This window comes from Arachis hypogaea, chromosome 16, assembly GCF_003086295.3.
Source record: "Arachis hypogaea cultivar Tifrunner chromosome 16, arahy.Tifrunner.gnm2.J5K5, whole genome shotgun sequence".
Lineage (NCBI taxonomy): Eukaryota > Viridiplantae > Streptophyta > Magnoliopsida > Fabales > Fabaceae > Arachis > Arachis hypogaea.
The window spans coordinates 10,014,369-10,028,166 of NC_092051.1; positions in this window are offsets into that span (position 1 = coordinate 10,014,369).

Here is a 13,798-nt window from a genome sequence, read left to right on the forward strand (position 1 = left end):
TGTTTTTAATTTGAACTTAGTTTTTTATTTTTTATTTTATTAATATGTATGAAATTTGGAACGGTTGAATTTTATATTTATTTGAATTTTTTTTTTTTGTTTCTGCGGGTAGGGTAAGGTTTAGAACTTTAGGATGCGGGTAGGGTTAGGGTTGAGAGATTCTGAATCCGCAGATAGAGTAAGATAGAGTTTTGAGAAAGTTTTCAACCCGCGGGTAAGATTAGGGTAAAATCTAAACCCTACCTTACCCTACCCATTGCCAACCCTAAGCGAAAAAGATGGGGAAGAAAAAAAGGGAGAGGGGAACTAGGATTCTATTCTCTTTTTTTTTGTATATTTTTAATTTAAAATAATAAAGATAGTTTAGTCATTTTATGTATTTCAGTCTCTACTTTTATTTTAAGAATAATTCTCCACATACAAGCGTTTTTTTATACAAGTCTTTTACAAGTTATTTATATTAACGCGCTTCGAACTGTACTGCACGTTTTCACTACACATTCTTCTTCTTACTGTACGTTCTTCTTCCTCTTCTTCTTTTCTTTCGTTTCTTGCCTTCTCTTTCTCCTTCTTCATTTACGTGTTTTTCTCTCTGTTTTCTTTCTTCGTTATTCTCGATTTCCATTGTTTTTTTTATATCAAGCTCTGAAATCGTTTTTGAAGAAGAAGAAGCAGAAGATGGGGAGGAGAAAGAGAAAGAGTTCTAAATTATGCATAAGGTGTACTTCAACGAATTTTGGGTGTATTTCTTAAATCCTTTGGGTGTAGTTTTGTAATTCTTTGGGTGCATTTCTATAATCGTTTGGGTGAATTCCTGTAACCGTTTGGGTGTATTTCTGTAATTCTTTGGGTCTGTAATCGTTTGGATGTATTTCTGAAGTTCTATTATCTTCAAATTTGGCAAGAACCTCGTTTTCATGGAGGAAGAAAAAAAAGAGTCGTTCATAATACATGGCGAGTAGTGCGTTTTGGAAACAGGAAGTGGTTGAATAACGTGCGTTTATTTACTCTTGAATGTGGGAGTGTAATGCGTATGTTTTGTTGGACTTGTGCCAACTTGTAAGACTTGTAAGCCAAAAAAACTTAAATGTGTAGCAGTCCTCTTATTTTAAATCAAATAAAATATTAAAACATAACTCAATTCTGTTTATTTTACGTCAAATACAATACAAAAATTTATTTCAGTCTCAATCTCCTAAAACACTACTAAAGCGCTTTCCTTTTATTCATCCTTTTCATCTTCACTTGAGAGCCTTGGGCCTAGGTTGCGTGCCACATTCTCGTTAGTGATTAGTAATCCTTGTTTAACCAAAAAAAAAAAATTTAAATCATACTCAAATTATTTATAACACTAGCTTAATTAGCTGTTTCCTTAATTTTCAAGATTGTTAACAAAAAATGATTGACTTTAAGCCATCTCTTATTAGCACCGACCAGTACTATTATTCTGGTACTCAATTATCAAGATACATCTTCGTTAATTTCTTTTAATTATTTTGACTCGGTATAATGCAATTATTACAATAATATTATTAATATGTATCTAGCTATATAAATCAGATTATTATGGAGTATGTACTTAATATGGAAGGATAGTAGATTGATGCCTAGTTCTTGATTTAGTAATAAATCTCTTACTATTAATTTCTTGTACCTCATTCTTTATTAATTTGATGATTGAATTTTAATGTCCATGTAGTAAATGACAGTAATTAATATATAATTATTCAATCATGTTATAAATATATTAAAAATTAGTCTCTAATTAACTATTTTATATACAAATACATATTTTACATTTTATAAAACATTTTTTTATATTGCTGTAAACAAATATGATTATTCTAGTAACTTAATTATTTAGTTTTTTATTTTTTAAAATTTAAAATTTTATTTCATTCAAGATGATTAAACTAATAAAATTAAAATAGGATTACAAATTACAAATTACATTGAATTAATTTAAATTATATTTCAAATTATAATAATTTAGGAAAAAAAATTTTACTAACAGTTTTGCAAACACTATTGAATAACTAAAAACAATAATTAAGCAACCAAAATAAAATGTGAACATTATAGTGTGAATTTAAAACAATTAAGCATAAATTTGCTGTTAATAAAAAAAAAATCAAATATAAGAGTAGAACTCAATTTGAATTATCCAATGAGTAATTATTCTACACCTTCACATTATCTCCGATGATCATGTTTTTCAGTGGCATAAGGGTAGGAACATGGCCAACAACTTGAAACTTGCCATGAACCTTGAAATCATACCAAGGAGTCCCAAAAATCATAAATTCTTGATTTACACGATCAAGGTAGGCCATGCAACCAGGTAATTGAGATGTGGTTATGGAATATTGAAAAATGAGAGTCCAAGATTCTCCAACTCCATATCTTTTCATCATCCACGTTGAGATAAGCAGCTCATTAAAATACATGAAGTAAAGAGAACCCTTGAATTCTAATATGGCGCGTCAGAGAAGAATTGGAACTGCTCTGTGTCAAAATCGAAAGCCCATATTGAGTGATTTCTATCAACATTTCTACCAATCCAATGAAGTGCCCCATTAAAATAAGTAGGATGTTTGAACAAATATGTCAAATTCTTAGGATAATCTAGCTCAATATTTATCCATGTCGATGTTCCAACTGTGGGCATTTCAACAATCACATACGATGATCTTGTTTAAAGATATGGATTCTCATTGCTTTGTATTGGTTTGTTTTTGGGTGAAAACCAAAACTCTAATATATTTGCTCGCAGGGTGTCAAGATTGGAGGTTGTTTTGGAAGTCTTATGAACTCACTTGTTATTGGGTTGCAAACAAATAAAAAGTCACTTTCCTTTGAAGAAGTCATGAAAAAAAGACCATTACAAGAATGCACATGAAGAGGAACTCTTCTATTCTGAATTGATTTGGGATTAGAGAGAGAAATCTCAAATTTAGGATCAAGTTTTATGCTGCTACTATTATTGGGTTTCAGGACCTCAAATAAACTGAGGCAGAATAGATTGTTTCTCCTTTCATGCCATTCAATTCGGTCATATTCAACAAGATGAAAGACTCTTGAATTCCAGCGTCGGATCATGATAGCAGGAGGTGTATAAGTAAAGAGTAATTTGGCAAAATTTGGATTAGAAATGAATGTATTCCAATGCTTGCAAACACATCTACAAATGAGAACAAATTTTATGGGAAGTCTGACAAAGATGTCAGTAATTATATCGACCGGAAGACTGGCAAAATAAGACCTTCGTATTTGAGATTTCCTGACAATTAAGTATAAAATAATTTAGAGAAAGAGAAAGGAGAAATTCTCGGTGTTGTTTTGTGTTACCCCATGGAGAAACAAAATATAGGTTACCTCACCCGTCGTGCAAAGAAGCATTGGAAGAGAGATTTGATCATTTTTCCAATCACTCTCACGTGGCAATGATTGTTAGGAGAAGGCAGGCAGCACCTGATGATTGAAGCAAGTAAAGTTGATGCTTTCAAGGGGAGTGTATTGATTTTTATAACAACGTAACCATGCTAGTTAAATGTGAAAATCAGTTACGAATTCCGAATATAATTTGTAAAGAAACTTTTAAATAAACTTTTTAAAAAACCACAAACAATAGCATCGGCCACATTATTTTCTGTTTTCATTAATCAAATAAGAATAAGATTGGACTAACCTTAGATCAAGGATATATACAAATACCAAACACTAAAATAAAAATAATGAAGTAAATCAAAATAAAAATAAAATAAAATTGGATAGAAAAAAATTATTTTACCTCAAATAACATAATCTTCCCATATTTATATAGAAGTTGCATATTCGAATTTCATTCCTAATTTAAAAAAAAAAATTATTTGAGAGAAAAATCTAATCATAAACCTAAACCTATAAATATAAAATTCAAAAAAGTATGTTAAATAGGATTCTTAGGCTGCTTGGATTTTTTAGGAAGTACCGGTCATGCCAAGAAGTGGTGCAATGGGTACTGGTAGCAATTTGGATAAAGGAATGTGCGCCAACAAAGAAAATTGAGGGCGGGTTACTGAAGCTAAAGAGTAGGGAACATGCGTGAAGGTAGGAAAAGTTGTTGAGGAATGTGTATGGATTTGTTGCAATTGGTTTTTGTTAGTTTGGTAATTAATTTGGTGATCAAATTTTATTGTGCATCTAACATTTTTATATTTTATATTTTAATCTTATAATAATGGCGGTCAACATATAATTATATAATCATGCTATCAATATACTAAAGATCAATCTCTAATTAACTATCTTATATTAAAATACAAATTTTACATTTTATAAAATAATTTCATCATAATGTTCGTAAATAAATTTGATTATTTTGATAACTGATTATTTAATAAAAAAAAATGTATCTACATATACAAATACATAAAAATTGATTTTTAGTGTAGAGAGTGCATTGTTGTAAAAAAATATTTTGTAAAAACATTAAATTGCTTTTTTTTAAAAAAATTAGTTTGTGAATTTAAATTAGTTCTTTATTTTTTTAATATTCAAAATTTTGTTTCGTGAAAGGTGATTAAACCAATAAAATTAGGTAGTCACCAAAAAAAAAAACCAATAAAATTAGGACAGTGATTATAAATTAAATTGAATTAATTTAAATTATATTTTAAATTATAATAGTTTAGAAAAAAAATTTACTATTAAATAACTAGAAACAATAATTAAGCAACCAGATAAGATGTGAATATTATAATGTGAATCTAAAGCAATGAGGCAGAAATTTGCTATTAATAAAAAAAATCTACAACTAACAAACAGTAAAACTCCTCAATTTGGATTATCCAATGAGTAAATATTCTGCACCTCCACATTATCTCCGATAATATTTTTCAGTGGGATAAGGGTAGGAACATGGCCAAGCACTTGAAACTTGCCATGAACCTTGAAATCATGCCAAGGAGTCCCAAAAATCATAAACTCTTGATTTTCACGATCAAGGTACGCCATGCAACCAGGTAACTGAGCTGTGATTACGGAATACTGGAAAATGGGAATCCAAGATTCTCCAACTCCATATTTTTTCATCATCCACATTGAGATAAGCAGTTCATTAAAATCTATGAAGCAAAGAGAATCCCTGAATTTTAATATTGTGCCTTTGCTTTGACCCTTGGGCCTGTTAGAAAAGAATTGGAACTGTTCTGTGTCAAAATCGAAAGCCCATATTGAGGCATTTCTATCAGCATCTTTACAAATCCAATGAAGTGCCCCATTAAAATAAGTAGGATGTTTGAACACATGTGTCAAATACTTAGGATAATCTACCTCAATATTTATCCATGTCGATGTTCCAACTGTGTGCATTTCAATAACCATACGATGATCTTGTTTAAAAATATGGATTCTCATTGCCTTGTATTGGTTTGTTTTTGGGTGAAAACCAAAACTCCAATATATTTGCTCGCAGGGTGTCAAGATTGGAGGTTGTTTTGGAAGTCTTACGAACTCACCTGTTATTGGGTTGCAAACAAATGAAAAGTCACTTTCCTTTGAAGAACTCATGAAAAAAAGACCATTACAAGAACGCACATGAAGAGGAGGAACTCTTCTACTCTGAGTTGATTTGGGATTAGGGAGAAAAATCTCAAATTTAGGATCAAGTTTTATGCTGCTATTATTATTGGGTTCCAGGACTTCAAACAAACTGAGGCAGAATAGATTGTTTCTCCTTTCATGCCATTCAATTCGGTCATATTCAACAAGATGAAAGATTCTTGAATAACAGCGCCGTCGGATCATGATAGCAGGAGGTGTATAAGTAAAGAGTAACTTGGCAAAATTTGGATCAGAAATAAATGTGTTCCAATACTTGCAAACACATCTACAAATGAGAACAGATTTTATAGGAAGTCTGACAAAGATGTCAGTAATTACATCGACCGGAAGACTGGCAAAACAAGACTTTCGTATTTGAAATTTCCTGACAATTAAGTATAAAACAATTTTAAAAAATGAGAAAGGAAAAATTCTCGGTGCTATTTTGTGTTACTCCATAGAAAAACAAAATATAACTTACCTCACCCGTCGTGTAAAGAAACATTGGAAGAGAAATTTGATCAATTTTTCCATCACTCTCACGTGGCAATGATTGTTGGGAGAAGACAAACACCTGATGGCTGATGATTGAAGCAAATAAAGTTGATGCTTTCAAGGAGAGTTTATTGATTTTTATAATAACCATGCTAGTTGAATGTGAAAATCAATTACGAAGTACGAATATAATTTATAAAGAAACTTTTAAATAAACTTTTTAAAAAACCACAAACAATAGGGTTTTTAGGCTGCTTCAATTTTTTAGGAAGTAATTCAAACTTCAAATCAAATTACTTGGATTTTGATTTTATTTTTAAATTTAATTATTATATAAACCTTTTAAATTTTAAATTTTTTCTTTAAACAAAATTATAAAACTAACATGAGTTAATACAAGACTAAATAAAAGTAAAAAAAAATCAAGTTTACTCATTTTATGTTCATATATATAGATATATAATGCATTAAATAAATGAAACAGCTTAATGATAATAACTCAAATCTACTATAAAGTGATAAGGGTATAATAGGTACTGTATGCAATAATAAAAAAAAGGTTAAGAGTGATATCGGTTGTTACAAAATAGTTATGCATTTAGGAATAGTTTTCTTACCCTCCATTTCGACCTATATATATCATCATCATCAAGTCTAATATAAAATCTAATCTTTTAATTAAATTAAAGATATGTTAAATTAAATTAAATATCATAACGAGTAAAAAGTATAAACTAACCTAAACTAAAATTAAATACCATAGCAAGTAAAAAAATATATAGACTAACCTGAGGCTCACCAGAAAACATGTTAAATAGGGTTGTTATGCTTGCTTGGATTTTCAAGGAAGTACCGGTTATGCCAAGAAGTGGTGCAATGGGTAGTAATTTGGATAAAGAAAATTGAGGGCGGGTTACTGAAGCTAAATAATAGGGAACATGCGTGAAGGTGGGTGTAAAATAATAGGAAAAGTTGTTGAGGGATGTGTATGGATTTGTTGCAATTGGTTTTTGTTTATGGATAAATTATTATCTTTGTTTACAAATATTCAAAATGCTAGTAAAGATATTCATAATAAAAATAAAATTTATTTTATACCATTATATATATCCATGAAAAATAAGATTATTTTGATAAAATTGTGTATACTCTAAACAAATATTAAAAGTTTTCAAAGGATCCAAATCCTAAAACAGCCTAATAAAATAAAATTTGATTATTTTTTTTTATTTGCCGAGACAACTATAATCTTGGTGAGAATATGAAGATTTTTTTTTATTTGATGCGATGTTGAGTAATAATAATAAAAAAAATTTATATTGGTAATATATATAATATGAGGTCTTACAAAAAATTCATTTAATTCAACTTACTTTTACAATAAAAAATGCGCTAAATGTTATCGAATTTACTTTGAATTTAGTGTTGCACATTAACACCAGTTTTTAAGGGTGAAATCTACCTAACAGGATTGCTAATTTAATGTGAAAATTAGTTATGAATATAATTTATAAATAAACTTTTAAATAAACTTTATAAAAAACCACAACCAATAGGATCGGTCACATTATTTTCTGTTTTCAATAATCAAGACACATCTTGAAAATAAGATCGAACTAACCTTAGGTCATGGATATATATATATATATATATATATATATATATATATATATATATATAGTAGAATACCATAATAAAAAGAATGAAATAAACTAAAATAAACATAAGATAAAATTAGATAAAAAGAAATCAATTGATCTCATTAAAAAATGATTCATTTAATTTTATTTGTGCATTGTATACTTGGTCACAAATGCTAGTTTCCAGAGGCTTATACTGAGGTGCTGGCGCGCCTTCACTCTGATCATTGCCCATTATTCACTAGGTGCAAGATGGCAAAGAGGGCTACCAAGGGCCATCGTCCGTTCAGATTCCAGGCTGCGTGGATGACTCATCCTCTTTTTAGGAATGTTGTTGATACAGCTTGGAATAGAGGAGCTCCGGATGTAGTTAAATGTTTGTTGGAGGTTCAAAAAGATGCAACTAGCTTCAATAAAAAGGTTTTTGGCAATATTTTTGTTAAGAAATGGGAGTTGGAGAGGCTTTTGAATGACGTTCAGATTACTCTGGAAAGTCGGGAGGATCAACAGCTTAGGATCAAAGAGCAAGTTTTGCATCAGGAACTGAATGCTGTCCTTCTTCAAGAAGAGTTGTTGTGGTATCAAAAATCTAGAGAACAATGGGTGAGATGTGGAGACAGAAATACAAAATTTTTTCATCTGCAGACAGTTATCAGGAGAAAGAGGAACAAAATTCATGGGTTATTTTTGGAGGATGGGTCTTGGACCACGGAGACTACGACTCTAGAACTGGCGGCAAATTCTTTCTTTCAAAAGCTCTTTTCTACAAGGGAGGATATTGACCTGGACGCCATGGGGCCTTTTCCTTGCCCGTCTCTTAGTACTGAGGCTTGTCAAAAGTTAGTGGAACCGGTGACGTCTGAAGAGGTTAAAAGAGCTGTGATGACCATGAGTTCATTTAAAGCCCCAGGGCCAGATGGATTTCAAGCAATTTTTTACAAAGAGTTCTGGGACTCTCTTAGCAACGATGTGTGTAGACTGGTCAAGCGAGCCTTTGAGGGTGAGCCATTGAATGCGGCTATTTTCGATACTCTCATTGTTCTAATTCCTAAAGTGGAAGTTCCCTCTTCCTTACGGGAGTTTCGGCCTATTAGCTTATGTAATGTAATTTATAAAATTGTCACAAAGGTTCTAGTTAACAGGTTCAGACCTTTCCTGTCGGAGATCATTGGTCCTTTGCAAGGAGGGTTCATTCCAGGAAGAGGAACCACAGAGAATATTATCATTGCTCAAGAGATTATGCACTTCATGAGGAACACCAAGTCTCGAAAAGGGACCATGGCATTCAAGATTGATTTGGAAAAAGCTTATGACAGGGTAGACTGGCGTTTTCTGGAAGCTACTTTGGTCCGGTTTGGGTTTCCAAAGGCTACCATTAATCTTATATTGAATTGTGTGACTTCCTCTTCGTTGGCAGTTTTGTGGAATGGGAACAGGCTCCAAAATTTCAATCCGAAGAGAGGGTTGAGGCAAGGAGATCCTATGTCTCCTTATCTATTTGTACTCTGTATGGAAATGCTTGCCTGCTTTATCTCTCATAGAGTTTCCCAAGGTTTGTGGAACCCAGTTGCGGTTTCTAGGAATGGACCACGACTCTCTCATTTGATGTTTGCAGATGATCTTTTGCTTTTCTGTAAGGCATCAAAAGCTCAAGTAATAGAGGTCATGCATTGTTTGGACTTGTTTTCTAGAGCGTCAGGTTTAAAGGTAAATCTTCATAAGTCAAAGGCCCAGTGTTCCAAGAGGGTGTCGAAGAGGAGAAAAGAGGTTCTCTCAGGGGTCTCTAACATCCGGTTCTGCAATGATTTGGGTAAATACCTGGGAATTAACATCGGTCATGCCAGAGCTTCCAGGAAGACGGCTCAGGAGATTATTGAAAAAATTTCGAGAAAGCTCTCCAGTTGGAAAGGACGCCTACTGAATAAGGCAGGGAGGCTTTGTCTTGTTAAATCGGTTATGGCCTCTATCCCAGTTTATGAAATGCAAATTTCTCTTCTCCCGAAGTATGCATGTAATAAAATTGATTCCTTGATGAGACAATTCTTGTGGAAAGGCCAAGCGACTGGAAAAGGACTGCCTCTGGTCAGGTGGGAGGTCGCCATAACTCCTAAAAAGGCAGGAGGATTGGGTATTAGGGATACTTCCTGTGCTAACATGGCGCTTCTGGGAAAGTTGGTATGGGATTGTCTAAATAATAGTGAGAAGTTATGGGTGCAGGTTCTGAAGTATAAATATCTCAGGAATCAATTTGGTATGAACGGAAACAGTAGAAATTCTTCATCGGCTACCTGGAAGAACATTGTTAGTGCCTATGAGCATCTCAAGGAAGGGCTTCATTGGAATATTGGAGATGTCCACAAATCAGTTTGGTATGATGAGTGGACTCCTTTTGGTAAGCTTTGCAACCTTGTTCCTTATGTACATATTTCTGAATCAGATTTCATGGTGGCTGACTTGTGGAAAGGGGTGTCTTGGGAGGTTGATAGTCTTACCACGCCTATTCCGCATGAGATTAAGCAGTTTATTTATGGTCTGAGATATCCTAGTTTGACTGAGTTGGAGCCACAGTGGGAGTGGTGGCCTGCAGCAACAAAAAAGTATAGTGCAAGGGAGGGTTACAGATGGTTATTAAAGAAAACATTAAATTGGAATGCCAACAGTAATTGGAACTGGTTGTGGAACACAAACATTCCAGAGAAGTTCAAATTTACTATGTGGCTTAGCTTACATGATGCTCTACCAACTGAGACCTTTCGATTCAAGCGGCATTTAGCTTCTTCAGATATGTGTAAGAGATGTAACAAGGCGCAGGAGACTATGGAGCATTGCCTTAGAGACTGTGAACGATCAAAGGCAATCTGGTATATGTTGGATCCTAGTATCCTGGACTCGACGGCTGGTACTGCTCTTGAAGAGTGGTTTCGGAAGGCCTTGGCTAACAATGAGGCGTCCTTTGGTGCAGGGCTTTGGTGGGTATGGAGACATAGGTGCAATGACATATTCAACACTGACAACCCTTGGACAGACCATAAGGTTGTTGCCTTGGCCAGAATTACCGCCAAGGACTTACAGGTTTACAGGAATCGAAGCAATGCCTTTAGGTCTCTCCGAAATTGCCTGTGTTGGGAACCACCGGTAGGCAATAGTTTTAAAGTTAATTGTGATGCAAGCTTGTATATGGATTCAAATTTAGCGGGATTTGGGTGTATTATTAGAGATTCTAAGGGAGATTGGATCTCGGGCTGCTCTGGAAGCATTCCCCCTTGGTCTATAATCAGATGTGAATTATTTGCTGCTTGGAGGGGGCTGGTTTTAGCTTGGGATTGCGGTTTGAGGGATATTATATGTGAAACAGATTGCCTTGACATTCTTCCCATCATGCATGAGCTTACAAGTGGGTATCCATCTGAAGTAACAGATTTGGTTCACAAGATTCAGGAGCTTTTATCTCGTCCTTGGCTTGTTCACGTTGAATGGGTGTCCCGAGAAGCAAATAGAGCTGCGGATTGGATGGCTAAATATGGTGCCAAGAGTAACTCTAATCATGTTATTTGGTCTGAGCCTAGTGTTGATCTCCAACGAATCATCCGCTCGGATTTAGAATAGTTTTTGCTTTGTTTCTTTCCTTGTTTAGTCACCAAAAAAAAATGCTACAATAGTTTCATAAGTAGTATACTAGTATGTATAAATTTTAAAGAGTAATGTTACACATCTAAAATTTTTTTATGAACAAAGTCTAATTAAATTAAACAAAAAAAATTAAATGTGTAGCATTATTCGATTTTATACTAGATCGAAAAAAATTTAATCATAAACTCATAAATATAAAATTGAATCCTTTATCTAAATAAAAAATATACTAAATTAAATTAAATATCATAACAAGTAAAAATATAAACTAACATAAACTAAAATTAAATATTATAACAAGTAAAAATATAAACTAACTTGAGGCTCACCACAAAACATGTTAAATAGGGTTGTTAGTGATACCTGTTTAGGAAATACGTGTTTAGGAGAGCATTATCGTTATTTTAAAGACAAATGATAGAATAGTAATTTTATTACATTTGAAGATTTGAATACTAAAAGAATTATATCATATCAGTCTTGAACATTAAGGAGACCAAGAGTTCGTCTCAAAAAACAATAGTACTAAATGACAACAATTCATAAGGCCTATTGGAATAAGTCAGGACTTGGTCACAAATGCTACAATAGTTTCATAAGTAATATACTAGTATGTATAGATTTTAAAGAATAATATTACACATCTAAATTTTTTTTATGAATTAAACAAAAAAATTTAAATGTATAGCATTATTCGATTTTATACTTAGATCGAAAAAAAATCTACTCATAAACTCATAAATATAAAATCGAATCATTTATCTAAATAAAAAATATACTAAATTAAATTAAATATCATAACAAGTTAAAATATAAACTAACCTAAACTAAAATTAAATATTATAACAAGTTAAAATATAAACTAACTTGCGGCTCACCACAAAACATGTTAAATAGGGTTGTTAGTGATAGCTGTTCAGGAAATACGTGTTTAGGAGAACATTATCATTATTTTAGAGACAAATGATAGAATAGTAATTGATTCGTCCGTGCACTGGGGCGGCCGAGCTATAGCGACTCCGAGCAGGGTGCCGTGAGAGAGGGAGAGCTATACGTTGGCCAGAACTGAACACCGTGGTGGAAATACTTGCAAAAGATACTCCAACGCTCAAGTCAATAAGGAGTTTTAGTGAGTATATCAAGCGAATATAAAACTGAAAGTAGAACCTGATCCTTAGCCGAGGATATGTACTTGGTTTTATAGGTGTTGTTTCACTTGTTTGTTGCGGATAAGTTCGAAGTTGTAGGTTGGTTATTGTGTTCTATTTTAGGTGATCAGATTTTGTTGAACACGTTTCTTATATTCAAGTATGCGGGCCCGACCTTATCGTTTTCGTTCTGGGCTTTGTGGGTGGCCGAAGTATTGGTTACGTATCATAGCCCCAAGCTTGCCTTGGTTTGGACAGGACAAAGGCGAGCTTTTTTATTGGTAGTGTCATATACCTCGGCCATGGATTTGTTGTTGCGTCCGTGTCCTGCAGCCCCCAAACTCGACTTAGTTCTGTGCATCGATTTGAAATGTTTGCTGCATTTAATTTTTGCTTTGTTCTTCGCACTTTAATGAATGATTGATTTGATTTGCGCTGCGAATTTCAAGGTGCCCTTGACCGTGTGATTGAAGGGATTTTGATCGTGGGTCTCTTTGATGACTGAGATTGAAAAGTAACGCTTCATATGTAACTACTCTAGTCATTTGTAATAAACGTGCTTGCAACCTTTGGTTTTTGTTATTTGAGAATTCTTTGTTTATGAAAAAATGAGCAAAAAAGGTGAGTATTAATCTGTGCTTCTGCTTCTTCTTTCTTTCTTATTTGATTTTCTTGATTTCGTTGCATGGAAGAGGAAAAAGCTGGTGTCAGTGAAGGTGACCTCTATGGCTGGGTTGATGCTAGGGTTAGGGGTTATGCTTCGCAATTTAGTGACAGGGAAGCTGTTGAAATGTTGGGTTCTAATGTTTGGGTTAGAAGTGGTAGTGGTATTAGGATAGAAATACTTCCTTGTGAGTATAGTTGTCAGAACCGAACCGGTGATCGAACCGGTTAGGTCATTAGGTCACTAGGTCATTGGTTCAACCGGTGGGTCACTGGTTGAACCAATTGATCCGGTCCTATGTAAATAAAAAATAAAATATAGTCAAAAATTTAAAATTAAAATTTAAAATACATATTTTTACTAACATTTTAAAAATATATAGCTATTCTAAAACAAGATGAAATAGGAACAATAAGTATTTTGTTAATTTTACTCTATCATAAATATTTTTATTTTGTGTTTATATTAAAATAACTATTATTTTCAAATTTTAATAATTTATTAATTAGTTTATATCTATTATACTATTATATAATACAAGTATTTATTGAAAAATAATATTAATAGATATTATATAATTATAAAAAATAAGTGAATTTATAATTATTGTTAAATAAAAAATATAATTAATTTAAGAA